Source organism: Gigantopelta aegis, chromosome 9 (assembly GCF_016097555.1).
Source record: "Gigantopelta aegis isolate Gae_Host chromosome 9, Gae_host_genome, whole genome shotgun sequence".
Lineage (NCBI taxonomy): Eukaryota > Metazoa > Mollusca > Gastropoda > Neomphalida > Peltospiridae > Gigantopelta > Gigantopelta aegis.
In genome coordinates, this window is record NC_054707.1 from 5,272,915 (window position 1) to 5,289,887 (window position 16,973).

The 16,973-nt window shown below is 38.2% G+C and overlaps 1 protein-coding gene across 1 annotated transcript in view; it reads left to right on the forward strand.

Moving 5' to 3' along the window:
* Positions 1-14,109: 14,109 nt before the first annotated feature.
* The window catches only part of LOC121380698 (cerebrin prohormone-like), a 32,232-nt gene continuing 29,368 nt past the window's right edge, over positions 14,110-16,973 (forward strand). The window contains exon 1 of the mRNA XM_041509649.1: positions 14,110-14,180. The gene's annotated coding sequence lies outside the window, so the exon portion shown is untranslated. The remainder of the gene's footprint in view (positions 14,181-16,973) is intronic.

A 16,973-nucleotide genomic window follows, 5' to 3' on the forward strand; every position in this document is an offset into this window, starting at 1 on the left:
ACAGGGATGACGTAGGTGGATACAAAGTGTTTTTCAATGAAAATTCTATTCATGTTTGTGCACTGGACGTTTCATACTCAAGTAACATCTTGAAAAATCTGTCGAGGTTAGCTGGTTTCTTTTTAATGTTAAATCCACAAACAGGATTAGAACTCGTATATTTCAAGTAAACAAATTAATACTAAGAAAATAAACACGTTGATTCTGTAAACGTGCAAATTGTTCATACGCAAGCAACGATTTGAAATTCTATTGAGGTAAGATGAATTATTTTTCTATTTATACTAGGATACTGAAAATGTCCGAATTACCCACATATAGTCAGTACGATTAGAACTCGTATATTTCAAGTTACTTAATTAATAATGCGAAAAACCACCTTGATTCTTTCGAAACTCGTGGATTTTTCATACTCAAACAATAATATGAAAATTTTGTTGAGGTAAGCTGATTTTTAAAACTGTTTTTGCTAGACTAAAGCCTCAGTCACAGATGCACCGGTCGCCGGCGGTGGGGGCGGGGTAAACGTACGGCGTCCTGGCGTCCGCGACATCGGGAAAGAATCGTAGGGTTCTCCCAAAAATCTTTGCAATGGTCACATTAGGGCTGACATATTTTTTTCGGGCCATCAAATCTTAAAGACATCGTAGGGGCATCGTGTGTCCTCCCTGCGATGTCTCCAGATACCGCAAGGTCACCCCAAGGCCGCCGAAAGGTCACCTCCAGGCCGCAAGGTGCCCCTTCGATATGTCTGCGGTGGGTTTCTGATTTTAAAAATCGTACGGTCTTCAAAATTTTTTAATTCCGCATTAAACGTTTCCGATGACACAACGATGGCCACAAATCGGCCAAAAACTCAACGATGTCCGTAGGATGTCATCGATGCCCGTAGGGTATTCGTACGATATCGTCAAAAACACACATCGTACGGGCATCTTACCCACTTACGATGCATTTGTGACTGAGGCATTAACCTTGCAATCGACAATGCCAACGATAATGCTGTGGAGTTTTCTATTCGCCACGGTACATTTTTGTTTTGCTGTGGACTATATTCGATTTTTATTTTATTTTATTATTATTATTTTTTTTTTTTTGCTATGGACATTTTCTTAATGGCAGGGGTTGAAAGTATGTTCGAATTAAACCCACGTATCTGATGGCCCGAAAAAACGTTATAAGTCTACTGAACATGGACTTATTTATAAAGTATGAGAACTGTAACTTTGATATTTAAACTCATTACTTTGTGGATATTTGACCTTCAGTGAAGGGGCGGGACGTAGACCTGTGGTAAAGCGTTCGCTTGATGCGCGGTCGGTCTAGGATCGATCCCCATCGGTGGACCCATTGGTCTATTTCTCGGAAATGTTTTATCTAGCGTCACACTCAACACATTTTAATTACGATTACAAAGCGTCGGACATATGGTCAAGGACTAAACAGATATTGAGAGAGGATACCCTCTGTCACCACTTCAGGAGCCACTCTTTAAAGGGACATTCCTAAGTTTGCTGCAATTTTTAAAATGATATCGATTAACAGAAACTTTTTAACGATTGTAATTACATAAAATGCATAAAATATTAGTGGCTGTACATTAAACGTGATTTTGATCGTTCTAATATTTTTACTAGGTTAAATTTCACTTTATTTTGATAAAATGTTGTTGTTTTTTTTGTACGTACGAAATTATTTGAAGATAAAATCCAGTTTGGGCTTCTTATAAATATTAAGATACATTGAATATACAGACACTAATATTCTAAACAAGAAAATATATGTAATATGCAAGTTTAATCGTCGAAATATCTTATTAATCGGAAACATCTTACAATGCAGCAAACTCACAAATGTCCCTTTAAGATTAGCAGCAAGGGCTCTTTTTATATGCACTATTCCACCGGCCCGACCAATGACCGAAATGGACCGAAAAGGTCCAAAATGGACCGACGAAACACGGAAAGGGACCGAAATGGATCGAAGAACCACCGAAATGGACCAAAATTTTATCCAGAAGTTGTAATATCCCCTTCTTCGAGTCTTTTAATATCGTTTATTAAAGAAAAATAATATATATACATGTACATTGGTGTTTCTCCCAGACTGGAATATAGGGAGAGGGTGGTAATCTTAAGAAGCAAGGTTCCATTTCAGAATTCTCAAACACGAATTTTAATAAAAGATTAAAAAACCCGCGTGCATTTTGTCATTTATATTTCATGTAAATTATTACCTCAACATTAAAAGTATAACGAAGTTTAATTACAAGAACAAGTGTGTAGGGAATGAGCCGCATAGTCTTAAAGTTGACTCAGTGTCGGCAGAAAAAAAGTGTTTTCACGTCAGTCGAGGCAGTGGTCGGGAACTAAAGGGGCAGCAGGCCGTCGCGGTAAAGAACTAAAAGGGCAGCAGGGGGGTCCAGGTTTGCTGCGGGTCGGAGCGCCCTTCCACTCCGTATTAGGAGAATGACTAATATTAATATATATTATATATATATATATATATATATATATATATATATATATATATATAGAGAGAGAGAGAGAGAGAGAGAGAGAGAGAGAGAGAGAGAGAGAGAGAGAGAGAGAGAGAGAGAGAGAGAGAGGGAGGAGATACTTCAAGATCTTTAGTGGCCATAAAACCTACCGGTTGTAATGTTTGCCCAATTAATTCACTATTATACTATTATCATATAACCATTTCTACTGTGTGTTTGTGCAGTAGAAAAGCGATCCATTTTTGAGATATATTTCAAAGATTATTTTAATGTAATGTACTGCAATGAAATGATATTGGAAAATGACATCTGACGTGAAGAAATATGACGTATTTGTTCTGAAGTAATAAATGGATGGGTGGATGGTTGGTTGGATAAATGGATGGATCTGTGTGTGGCTGAATAGAAAGGTAGAAAAAAGTTTTACTTAACGACATACCAAGCACATTGTATTTATTGATATATTGGCTGAGGTCGAAATCTCTAATCATACCAAAAAAAGGAGCAAGGGATTTTTAAATGCCCTTTTCCTCTGACAAAACAGTACATAGCACGGTCTTTGGGGCGTTGGTTGGGGCGGGAAAATTACCAATGACAGACATTCAGAGATGAGGTTCGATCCAGCCGCCCATTCATTCGTCCATCTATCCACACATCCTTCAACACATACATATATCTATATATACACATACCAAAACTGGTTTGGGGGAATATAATCCAGCCCAGAGATTGCCAGTGTGTGCGTATGTGACTCGTTGGTGTATGTGTCGATCTGCCTCTCTCCCACTCTATCGTCTGTTTGACTCCCTTTTTTTCAATCAATCAGTCAGTCTGTATTTCAGTCTCTCTCTCTCTCTCTCTCTCTCTCTCTCTCTCTCTCTCTCTCTCTCTCTGTCCACTCTTTCTCTCTCTCTCTCTCTCTTTTATCAACAGTGCTCTCTGCAACAAATCCGATCTCTCTCTCTTCAGTGTATGTCTCTGTCTGCTTTTCACCCTCTGCTTGTTGCTATGTTATCGAGTGATATCATTTGTAATAACTGAAGTACGTTTTGTGAATAAAAATAGTGAATTAGAAAACTCAAGTGTACCACATATTGTAACAGTTAGCGAATATACTATGGGTTGAAATTACAATAGGTGTTGCAAAAGGACTCCTATCAATTTATTTCAAAGAGAATATTTGTGTGTGAAGAATATTTCTTGATCGTGATGATTTATTTTTAGTTGCCAATATCAGGAATTTTACGACAATGAATATTCCATAATAGTGTAGACGCGATATCGTATTGCTTGTTCACAAAGGGTTTAAGCTTCCTTTGCTACTTGTATGTGGTATTTTTTTGTGTTTTAATGGCTGCATTGATCTTGTTTATATAACCGACGCTAGTTGTTACAGAGTATATGTTATAATCGGCATTACAGAACAGAATCTAATAGGTTTCAACTGTCGGGTACACCTAGTGAGATAAATATTATTTTGTTTTGTTTTTAAATCAGCATCAAAGCGTCGTGGGATACAAACACAAAGAGATCAGAAAACATCAAGTTCATTTAATATAATAGTGTTAAATATGATGGTTATGCCAGTGGGCCCTATCACAAACTGTTCAGGTAGTGTATCCGGAAGTTATATTACAGATAACCATGACAAAAAGGGATTCCTGACAAAATTTGAAATTTTTAGTGATGTATTTTGTCTCGAAGATATTTTAGCAATATGTCATGTTCCTGTCTGTGTGTTGATTGTATGCGTTTGTATGCGTGAATCTTTGTATTAATGCCTTGCTTTTTCCGTCTGTCAAATATACAAAATACACGTTTTAAATACATGGAAATGGAAAATATTGGGCTTCAACATATTTCCTATCAATACCAATTGGGACATCTTGGGCAGTTGGGACATTTTGGGCTTCAACACATGTCCTACCAATACGTAAATTCATGTCTATTGTGTGCATTTATTGTGTGCGTGCGTGTCACTTACAGCTGTCAAAACGTCTGAAATATACAATCTAAGATATACTCGTTTTTTCTTTTTTTTTTCTTTTTTTTTTTAATTCTTTCTTTTTCTTTTTATTGGCAGAGGTACAGTTTGTAAAACATAAATTACAAAATACAAGAAAAAAGAACAATAGACTATACACACAGCACGTCATTGAATACAAACAGTATTTGAAAAAAGAAGGTAAAAAGATATGTACAGCTGATGTTTCAGGGAGGTATAACATGTATTTGAACACATGGGCTATTTCACCGCAGGTCTCCTATTTCCACGACTTCTATTTTTGCATAAATATATATTATTATAAATGCATTAAAACCAGTTGATTAAATCAACCTTAATAAAAAGAAAACGGAGAAGAAGAATATTTATTCACTGGCTTCTAATACCGCGACAAATAGGCACCATTTTGTAATATGGTCGTCCCCTTGCAAATTTATTTGTGATATTATTTTTTTCTGTCATGTAATAATCCTTTACCATGGCTAGAAGACGAGGAAACGATAGTGAGATGTTCGCTACTCGAGCATTATATATATATATATTTTTTTGTTATTAAAATTAAATGATTAAGTATTTTTTGTCCTGTTTGTATACCAAATATTATCTTTCTAGCGTTTATAACTGTACGGCATCCCGTTACGTCAAAAATCCTAGATTCCAAATTTCGCCACAAAGAAGTCACTTTTGAACATTTTACAAAAAGGTGCATTATCGTTTCCTCGTCCTCATTACAGAAAATACAAAGTGCATCGTCCCGAATCCCTATCCTACATAGAAAGCTATTGGTTGCTATTATTCTATTAAGAATTTTATATCGAAAATCTATAAGTGCGATTTGTTTAGTACATAATCTGGGTGTTAAATATACCTTTTTCCATATTAACGGGGTGTTATCATCGTTTATTATCGCAGACCAGCGGATTTGTACTATTGGCATTTCTACATTCATAGAACGTATATTATAATATACACCACAATCTTTACTAATTTTTGTCATTAAAAACATATACGGCGGACACAAAGTATTATATAAATTTATCTGTCCTTGTAATTTTTGGACAATGCCTTTCCAATTTTCTGGGATACTATGAATTACATTTTCGTAATCTGAAAAGGTTCCTCGTATGTTGTATTTTTGTTTTAACTCTGCAAAAGGAATGATGTATCCTGTTTCAGATAAAAGATCTCTGATATGTGTTATACCGTTATTATACCAATTGCGGATAAATAATGACCTGTTTTTAAAATGTGTGTTGTACCATATCGGCTCATTTACTATTTCGTCGCAAGTTTCAATTTCTGTTTTTTGCACAAGATCTTTCCATGCATTCAATACATCATCCCAAAAAGGATTTTAAAACTTTTATAGATATAAATACCTACCTACCTACCTACCTACCTACCTCCCTGCCTCCCTCCCTCCCTGCCTGCCTGCCTACCTACCTCCCTCCCTGCCTGCCTGCCTGTCTGCCTACCGACCGACCGACCGACCGACCTATCTATCTATCTATCTATCTATCTATCTATCTATCTATCTATCTATCTATCTATGATGTATATATCCATGTGTGTATATATTTACATCTATATATCTATATCTGTATGTATGCCTATCTATCGATCTACTATCTAGCTATCGAACTATTATCTATCTGTCTGTCTGTCTGTCTGTCTGTCTGTCTATCTATCTATCTCTCTATCAATCAATCAATCAATCAACCAGTATGTATGTATGTCTGTCTGTCTGTCTATCTATCTATCTATATGTATGTCTGTCTGTCTGCCTATATATCTATCTGTCCATCTATCTAGCTATGTATCTATATATTTACATCTACCTATCTCTGTCTGTCTATCTGTCTACTAATCTATTTATCTTTTCTAATTCCGCCTTGGACCTATTGACTATGTTGAACTTTCAGTACGTGGTTGGTCACTTCAATTACGAATTAAGACAATATTTCTCTCAAACAGGGACAAGTTTCAACAAGCGATAGACCTTTTCTAACAAATCTGCAGATATTATTTTAGGCGCGGTTGTAAACGGCGTAACAATTACGTAGTCGTCAATTAGTGTTTGATGCCATAGCAACTGAATAAGTAGGATGATGGCATGACCACTCTGTAACACAGTTAAAGCCACTACTGTCATCTTAATTATAATTGTGATTTGTCAACAGCTCTTAGTGTCAAACAGTATACCTTTCAAAACGACCACTAACGAAAAACATCACACAGTAATAAGACTAGACACGAAAACACACTGACAAGAATTTGACACATATCCCTAACCTTCCAAACACACCCATTAAAAATAAGACAGAAGAACGATACTAAAACTACTGATATGCTAGACGTAACTATTGATAGACAAAATTGGAAAATAATATTAGGTTAACAATATCTCAATACCTATAAACAACGACAGTTTTTGATATGTAACATAGAGCGATTTTGGCACTTGGTTGTGATAGAAAAGTCGAAAGAGACAAACACACACACACACACACACACACACAAACCCACACACACACACACACAGAGAGAGAGAGAGACAGAGACAGAGACAGAGAGAGACAGAGACAGACAGAGAGAGACAGAGACAGAGACAGACAGAGAGAGAGAGACAGAGAAAGAAACAAACATACAGACAGACAGAGAGAGAAACAGACAGAGAGACAGAGACAGATATAAAGAGAGAAAGAGAGAGACAATAGGGAAAAGAGATAGAAAAAACGGACAGAGTAGAGAACGAGAGAGAGAGAAGGCGAGAGGGGGGAGAGGGAGAGAAAGAAAGAGAAAAGTGACAGAGTAGAGAGAGAGAGAGAGAGAGAGAGAGAGAGAGAGAGAGAGAGAGAGAGAGAGAGAGAGAGAGAGAGAGACAGAGACAGAGACAGAGACACACAGAGAGAGAGACAGAGACAGACACACAGAGAGAGAGAGAGAGAGAGAGCGAGAGAGCGAGAGAGCGAGAGAGAGAGCGATAGAGCGAGAGAGCGAGCGAGCGAGAGAGAGAGAGAGAGAGAGAGAGAGAGAGAGAGAGAGAGAGAGAGAGAGAGAGAGAGAGAGAGAGAGAGAACGAAACAGAAGCGGAAGAGAGGGAGAGAAAGAAAGGCAAGCAGCCAAAGAGACACGGAGAGAAATTCTTAATAAGATATTATATGTGACGTGCGTCTGGGCTGTATGTGGGTGGCATCTAACTCAGTCGGCAGGACGCTCACCTAATATGCTTGCGGTGTAGAATCAAACCACCTCAGTGGACCCAGGTTTTTTTTTCATAACCCAGCCAATGTCCCACGACTGGTATATCAACGACCATAGTATGTGCTGTCCTACATGTGTGAAAATACGTATAGATGAACCCTTTGCTGCTAATGCCCCCCCCCCCCCTAAAAAAACAGAAAAACAAAAAAACTAAACCTAGCGGGTTTCCTCTAAGACTTCGTGTCAAAAAATTACAAAATAACCGATGATTAAGTTAGCAATATGCTCTAGTGGTGTCGTTGAACAAACAAACTTTAACTTTCATCTTGTATTTGTTAGTGGGCTTAGTGGAGGCGTATTCTGGCACAGAAACACCCGTGACCGTCTTATGGAATGGTCTGGAATGTTTTGTTACTTTCGCGACAGTGTAATCCTATAGTTTACGATTTATTTTATTGTTTAATTATTGAAAGCTGTGTTTGTTTTCTTTAACTACACGACTAGAGCACATTGACTTATTAATCATCGGCTGTTGGTAATTTTGACATATAGTCTTATAGAGGAAACCCGCTACATTTTTCCATTAGTAGCAATGGATCTTTTATATGCATCATCCCACAGACAGGATAGAACATACCACGGCAATTGATATACCAGTCGTGGTGCATTGGTTGGAACGAGAAATAGCCCAATGGGCCCACCGACGGGGATCGATCCCAAACCGACCGCGCATCAAGCGAGCACTTTACCACTGGGCCACGTCCCGCCCCCTCCATATGGACAAATGTCTGGGGTGTTTTATAATAGACGGTACGCCATGTAGCAACACACATAATACATTCGACAGATGTTTTTTTAACGCGGTGTGTTAATAGTGATACAAATTGGGACACACTGTTATTCTGGTCCTTTTAAGTTTTCTAAACCAGCGCAGTTTGTCGTTCCGTATTTAGTTTTTAAAAATACAAATTAAAACTTCTGTTTTACTTGTGTCGCTATATTTCAGTATATGAGCCACGTGGCTTGCTTTCCTTAAAGTGCTCTTACACTAATAGCTAAGTTAACGGTGCTTACAACAGTAAATGTGAAATAATATATAAAATCATTGTCATCTGTTATAAACCGGCCTCGGTAGTGTCGTGGTTAAGCCATCCGAAATAAGGCTGGTAGGTACTGTGTTCGCACCCTTGTACCGGCTCCTACTTAGAGCGAGTTTATCGATTCAGTGGTTAGATGTAAAGCCACCACATCTAATTCTCTATCACTCATCGCTTATAACTAATCACTATCCCTCTGTCCTGGACCGCCAGCCCATATAGCTGAACTGTATGCCCAGAACAGCGAGCTTGAACCGTAACTGGATATAAGCACGAAAATAACGAATGAGTCTGTTATAAAAGGACACCGTAAATAACAGCCACCCCCCGCCTGCTACCGACCTTGGTCGGGCTGCTGGTGCTCCCTTGCACCTGCCAGTGCAGGCGGTCCCCCCCCCCCCCCCCACCTTTCCTGTCATGGACGGAGGAGCAGGCCAAGGCCGGCTCTTGTGCCCATGACAAGCGTGCGCTACAACAGCTTGTTCTGAATGTGCACGTAAAACCCTATGACCTGACCTGACCTAACAGCCACCTAAGAAGAAATAGCGATACATGCTAAAAAAGGTTTGTTTTGTTTAACGACACAACTATAGAACATAGATTTATCGATCATCGGCTATTGGATGTCAAACATATGATAATTTTGATGTAGTCTCAGAGAGGAAAGCCGCTACATTTTTCCATTAGTAGAAAGGGATCTTTGATATGCTCATCCCACAGTCAGGATAGTACATACCATGGCTGGTAAATTTTTAAAATCACTGATCCCATGGCTAGTGGATTTTTATAAACATTCTAGAAGAGACAATATTATTACATATAGTAGGATTCTGACGTCAAACTGTAACGAAAGACGGTTGCTCATGTAACTATCAATTAAAATGAGGTTATTTTCATTACTGCTCTTCTTTCTTTTTTCTTTCTTCTTTTTTATCTTATTAACGATACAAATTGACTTAAATTATCAGAAATCTGTTTCAGGGGTAAAGCTAGACATAAGATTAGAACGACCGAAAAAGAAAATCTATGACCATATGGCATTAGACATATGGTTAAGGAAGGATATGTTTTATTTAACGACGCACTCAACAGATTTTATTTGCGGTTATATTCATATGGTTAAGAACCACACAAATCATGAGATAGGAAACCCGCTGCCGCCACGCAATGCGATAGTCTTTTCGATTAGCAGCAAGGGATATTTTGTATGCTCTATCCCAAATACAGGGCAGTACATACCACGCCCTTTGTTACACCAATTATGGAGCACTGGATGAAACACGAATTAGCCCAATAGGCCACATATGAGACTACACCTTTATTTGTTGAGTTGACAGATGTGATTCATTATGAGAACATCTGCGTAAGATCAAGACGACAAATAACATATAATCCCTAACAACGTAATGAACGTGTCGATGGTGACGCAATAGGGTCATTAGAACAAGGTTTTTTAGCTGTCGTGTGATCTATTTTTTTTGTTCCACACAGGCAAATAGAGAAGCGATTGTAACGTAACGACGTCATCTAATTCCATGCTATTAACTGTAAACAACATGAAACAGACACGTGCGTTGATTGGGTGCGCTTCCTCATTTGCATATATCACTTTGACATAAGAGCTAACCAGCTGAACAAAACAGTACGCTTCAGATCCCACCCATCTCGACCAGCCAATCACATGCGAAATAAACGCTGTCGGTATCGCATGGGACAAAATCCACAATGACGTCATTCATTTTACACTGACCTATTTTATTTCCATGCAATTTTTTCTTCTTCTTCTTCTTCTTCAATCGAACTTGTTGTTATGCAGATTGCCAATGAATCTGTCTTGCATAAATTACTCTTTCCAGCCAATATCCTTGCCGAAATTTGTTTTCGAATATTGTTGTCTGATGAGATAAACAGGCCATCTATGCGCGTGGTATTACACCTGCCACATCCACTTAAGTCCTGGCAATAGTGTTCACTGAAGCCTTAACCGGAGAGCCTGTAGGCGGATTGCTAATGGGATGTTACAGTATTGGCTATTACGAAGTACATCCAAGAAAGCGAAGCCAAGGAATTTAATGATAAAAATCACTATTCTGGTTTCTTTAATTTTGAGATTGGTCATCTCATATTAGTGTGACGGGCAAATTATGAGACATTGGCAACGATGAGGGAAGACATATCTAGGAAATTGAACGAGCAAAACCTAACCTCTGCGAACAACATATCCACGCATGCATGATGGTATGGGTGCAGAAATGATCGAATAATCACTGAGGATGCGAAATGAAGAATCTTAAAAATTAAGAAATCAGAATTATGATTTCACACATAGACGAGCAGGTACAGAGATGTACGTACATTCTCTCTCTCTCTCTCTCTCTCTCTCTCTCTCTCTCTCTCTCTCTCTCTCTCTCTCTCTCTCTCTCTCTCTCTCTCTCTCTCTGTGTGTGTCTCTCTCTCCACACACACACACACACACACACACACACACACACACACACACAGACGGACATGCACGCACGTTTTATATAGATCGAAATATAGATCGATAGATGGATAGAAGGATCGATGGATGGATAACTAGATTGACAGAAAGTCATATGCATATATGTGTATTATGTTATTTAAATTAAAAAATGTGTTGCATGCTCTATTCCGCCTCTGCGCGTGCTGTAACCTCACCGTGGTGCAGGGGTGTAACTTTCTCATTGATAATGGCCAATACAGCACAAAATTGAAATTTTGAGTAAAAGTCAGTATCTCTGTGATATTTGTATTTTTGCACAGTTCTTTACACTGTTTTTATTTAAACCTTGAGTGTTTATATTGATGTTGATCATCACTTTATTTGTTTGCATTACCATAGTTTGACACCCAACAGCCGATGTATTTTTCGTGCTGGGGTGTCGTTAAACATTCATTCATTCATTCATTTTGCTCTATTCTACTCATATATTTAGTAACCACATTAGGTACTCTCTGGTAGAAGTATAACTGTTTTGTTTATCTCCTGAGTGTATTGCGTTGTGCAGGTTTTAATTGATGTCTAGACTCGCTAATTCATTCTTCGCCTCACTCTCATAGTCTTTTTCGTCCCCTCTACCTATCCCATCTCCACGTCTACTGTCTTTAGCCCTCTCGTTCGTTCTATATTTGTGTTTTTTCTTTCTTCATCTGGTTGTCTGTTTGTCTGAAGCAGTCTGTCTGTCGCTGGATCCTTCTCTCTCTCTCTCTCTCTCTCTCTCTCTCTCTCTCTCTCTCTCTCTCTCTCTCTCTCTCTCTCTCTCTCTCTCTGTCTTTCTCTCTCTCTCTCTCTCTCTCACAGGTCGGGACGTAGCCCAGTGGTAAAGCGCACGCTTCATGCGCGATCGGTTTCGGATCGATCCCCGTCGGTGGGCCCATTGGAATATTTCCCGTTATTACCAGTGCACCACAACTGGTATATCAAAGGTCGTGGTATGTGCTATTCTGTCTGTGTTATTGTGCATATCTTCTTGCTAATGGAACAATGTAGCGGTTGTCCTCTCTAAGACTATATTTGACATCCAGTAGCCGATGATTAGTAAATCAATGTGCTCTAGTGGTGTCCTTAAACAAAACAGCTATATATACATATATATGGCTGTCTGTCTGTCTCTCTGTGTCTCTCTGTCTCTCTCTCTCTGTCTGTCTGTATGTCTGCCTCTCTCTCTCTCTCTCTCTCTCTCTCTCTCTCTCTCTCTCTCTCTCTCTCTCTCTCTCTCTCTCTCTCTCTGTGTGTGTGTGTGTGTGTGTGTGTGTGTCTCTCTCTCTCTGTCGCTCTCTCTGGTCAACCATATGCATATGTCCATATAAATAATAGCTATCCATCAACACACTATGAGTTATCAACTCGTAAAACAACAGATGTGAGTCCCTTGCAATGGTATCGGAAAAACAGGTGGCCATTAATTTTATTAGTCATTGAGTATGTCCACTCACAAGATGAGCGACCTTTCACTGTTCTGACCTGGGGGAGAGGGGTGAAAGGAATAAGAATACAATGGCGCGATTTCCTAAAACAAAATGTGTTTGTTTAATAGACGAGATACTTGTATGATGACGTGTCGTTAAATATTTATTCATTCATATACGTTTTCTCTTTTATTATTGTGGGTTTTTTTTCAAGAAACACAATTATTTTCTTTATCATGTGACATCATTTTATTTGAATTGCATAGTTATTGCCTGGACAAAAGTTGCCTACGGAATACAAGAATTGTACGTACGAAATTATTTAGAGACCAAATCCAGTTTGGGCTACTTATCAATATTAAGATGACAAGGAACGCTTTGAATATACATACAGTCATATAATAAACATGAAATTGTAATTAATATGTAAATTTAGTCGTTTTAATACTATTTTAAACATCTAAATTTCAAAATGGACATATATCAGCTATGCCCCAAATAATCAACATAGGGTTAATGCTTGGAAATGTTTTAATAATCCTATCCTCCAAAGCAACAATTAAGTCATCCACAAAATATACTCACAATATACGAAATAAAGGCTATCTATTAGGTTAAACTTTCATAACACAATGCTATTTCCGCATGTTTACTCAAACAAAATGTCCACCAGTGCTACACAATTGCTGTAACAAAGACCGTGTTATGTAATAGTGTGGTCCTTAGCCATATCACATGTCCGACACCATGTAGCAGTAAATGAGTTGAGTCCATGGCTAAATAAAACATTTATTCCTTAATTTTTATATATATATATATATATATATATATATATATATCGTATGTATGACGGAAAGAAAAATACAAGCCTTAGAAGTCTTTGTCTACAGAACGAGGCTTAGGGTGTAAAGACTTTCGCACTTTAGGCGAAATTACATTCGTGGTTTCTTAAAGCTCAAGCACTTGTCGACTAAATTCATGTAGACACTTCTCTCGCTGTTAACATAGTTATTCTCTCCTACTTGAAAACGATGCTGAGCAATGAAGTATAACAGTACAGACCACTCGACACAGAAATGGCAATGCAACCTTTTTAAAAAGATTATCGGTAATGAGTATTACATTACATGTACTTTTACTTGAAAATAACTTGAACAATATGTCTGTAAATACTGACAGTTCCTCGATTAAAATATTTTGGCACATGTACTGGCACGCTTTATGTGGCAGTCGTCCGGCAGAGGAGAAAGGAATAAATGTTTTATTTAGCCATGGACTCAACTCATTTACTGCTACATGGTGTCGGACATGTGATATGGCTAAGGACCACACTATTACACAACACGGTCTTTGTTACAGCAATTGTGTAGCACTGGTGGACATTTTGTTTGAGTAAACATGCGGAAATAGCATTGTTTTATAAATAGCCTTTATTTCGTATATTGTGAGTATATTTTGTGGATGACTTAAATGTTGCTTTGGAAGATAGGATTATTAAAACATTTCCAAGTATTAACCCTATGTTGACTATTTGGGGCATAGCTACTATATGTCCAGTTTGAAATTTAGATGTTTAAAATAGTATTAAAACGACTAAATTTACATATTAATTACAATTTCATGTTTATTATATGACTGTATGTATATTCAAAGCGTTCCTTGTCATCTTAATATTGGTAAGTAGCCCAAACTGGATTTGGTCTCTAAATAATTTCGTACGTACAATATATATATATATATATATATATATATATATATATATATATATATATATATATATATATATATATATATATATATATTAGGAAACAAAAATTAATTTTGACCTTGTGCAAACACTATGGTGATCAGAAACGCATTTAATATACAGTCACTGATATTTTAGGTGCACATATATTTAATATATAGTTACAGTCGTTAAAGGGACATTCCCGAGTTTGCTGCATTGTAAGATGTTTCCGACTAATAAAATATTTCTACGATTAAACTTATATATTAAATATATTTTCTTGTTTAGAATATCAGTATCTGTATATTCAATATGTTTCTGGTCGTCTTAATATTTGTAAGACGGCCAAACTGGATTGTGTCTTCAAATAATTTCGTACGTACGAAAAAATTATATTTTAGGAGATAAAATGAAATTTAACCTAGTACAAACATTAGAACGATCAGAAACGCATTTAATATGCAGCCACTAATATTTTATGCAGAAAAAAATATATTAGATATGTAATTACAATCGTTAAAAAGTCTCTGTTAGTCGATAACATCTTAAAATTTGCAGCAAACTCGGGAATGTCCCTTTAAACATCGCAGCAAACTTAGGAATGTCCCTCTACGAAATTTCTGTTAGTCAACAACATTTTAACGATTGCAGCAATCTCAGGAAAGTCCTTTTAAAAGCACTTGAGTTGATTTCTTCAGGAACAGCCCAAGCAAATCTACCTTCCTACAGCGATCGCCACGTCGACAAATTCCCTATAAATGCTCTACAGCAATCGCGGCATATCGCAGTCATGTTTGATTTATCAAAGACGTCAGAGGCGTTTGAGTCCAGGAAGCGGTGTAAATAATTAATAATATTATTACTCGTCATCCTTGAACATGTACATCTGTGACAGTGTCTGTATCTTACACATATTGCCTCGGCTTTTAATAGACGAATTTTCAGAATTACAATAGAACGTTTTGTTTTGGGTGCGTAACTGGTGGAAAGTAGAATTAGTTGGCCGTAGCCTCTCACAACATTTCTAGTTTACATGTTATTTAGGGGTCGAGATGTAGCTCAGTGGTAAAACACTTGCTTGATGCGCGGTCTGTCCGAGTTCGATCCTGGTCGGTGGGCTCAATAGACTATTTCTCGTTCCAGCCAGTGCACCACGACTAGTATATCAAAGGCCGTGGTATGTGCTATCATGTCTGTGGTATGGTACATATAAAAGATCCCTTGCTACTAAAGGAAAAAGGTAGCGGGTTTCCTATCTAAAATGATATGTCAAAAATACCAACTGTTTGACAACGAATAAACGATTTTAAAAAATAAAACAATTCTAATCCCACTGCCCCCTTTCCTTTTACTCCTTTGAATTCCGTCTCATTTCTTCCCGATCTGGCAACTCCTATCTTTCAACTTCTTTCGCTGTCCACGTCCACATCCCAGTCCTTGTCTCTCCAACCGCAACCTGTGCTTGTCTCTTGTGGCTATGCGTGTCACACACCTGTCATTCTCCATCAGCTTTTAGCCGTGGGTTTAGTCTGACCACTTCGGGCAGTGTTCAGTAGTTACTTCGGGCAGTGTTCAGTAGTTACTTCGGGCATTGTTCAGTAGTTACTTCGGGCAGTGTTCAGTAGTTACTTCGGGCATTGTTCAGTAGTTACTTCGGGCAGTGTTCAGTAGTTACTTCGGGCATTGTTCAGTAGTTACTTCGGGCATTGTTCAGTAGTTACTTCGGGCATTGTTCAGTAGTTACTTCGGGCAGTGTTCAGTAGTTACTTCGGGCAGTGTTAAGAGGCAGGGGCGGGATGTAGCCCAGTTGTAAAGCGCTCGCTTGATGCGCGGTCGGTTTAGGATCGATTCCTGTCGGTGGCCCATTGGGCTATTTCTCGTTCCAGCCAGTGCTCCACAACTGGTATAAATAAAGGCGTGGTATGTATTATCCTGTCTGTGGAATGGTGCATATAAAAGATCTCTTGCTGCTAATCGAAAAGAGTAGCCCATGCAGTGGCGACAGCAGGTTTCCTCTCTATATATCTGTGTGGTCCTTAACAATATGCCTGACGCCATATAACCGTAAATAAAATGTGTTGAGTGCGTCGTTAAATAAAGCGTTTTCTTCATGTTAAGAGGCACTTGTAACTACCTACTATGCTCTCATACTACCTGCGGTCGTTAGTTAGTGTCGTGGGTCAGACCAGCTTTATTAGCGGCAGAGGACGAAGATGACAGGAGTGTGCGAGGAAGTACACAGAAATTGCACCCGTGGAGGAAGTTGAGACAGATAGGCGATGGTGTGGACAGCTCAGAAGACAGAGTTGGAGGAAACTGACAGAAAGGGTCGAAACAGATTGTAATCGTTGTAAAAGTTTTATTTTATTTTTTTATATTAAGATAATGAGAATGACAGGCAGAGGGTGATAGATGAGAAAGATGAATGAATGTGTGAGCCAGCTTTGACGGGATTTGAACCACTGTTGTCAGCTTGATTGTCTAGCCACTTATCCACAAGACCAATGG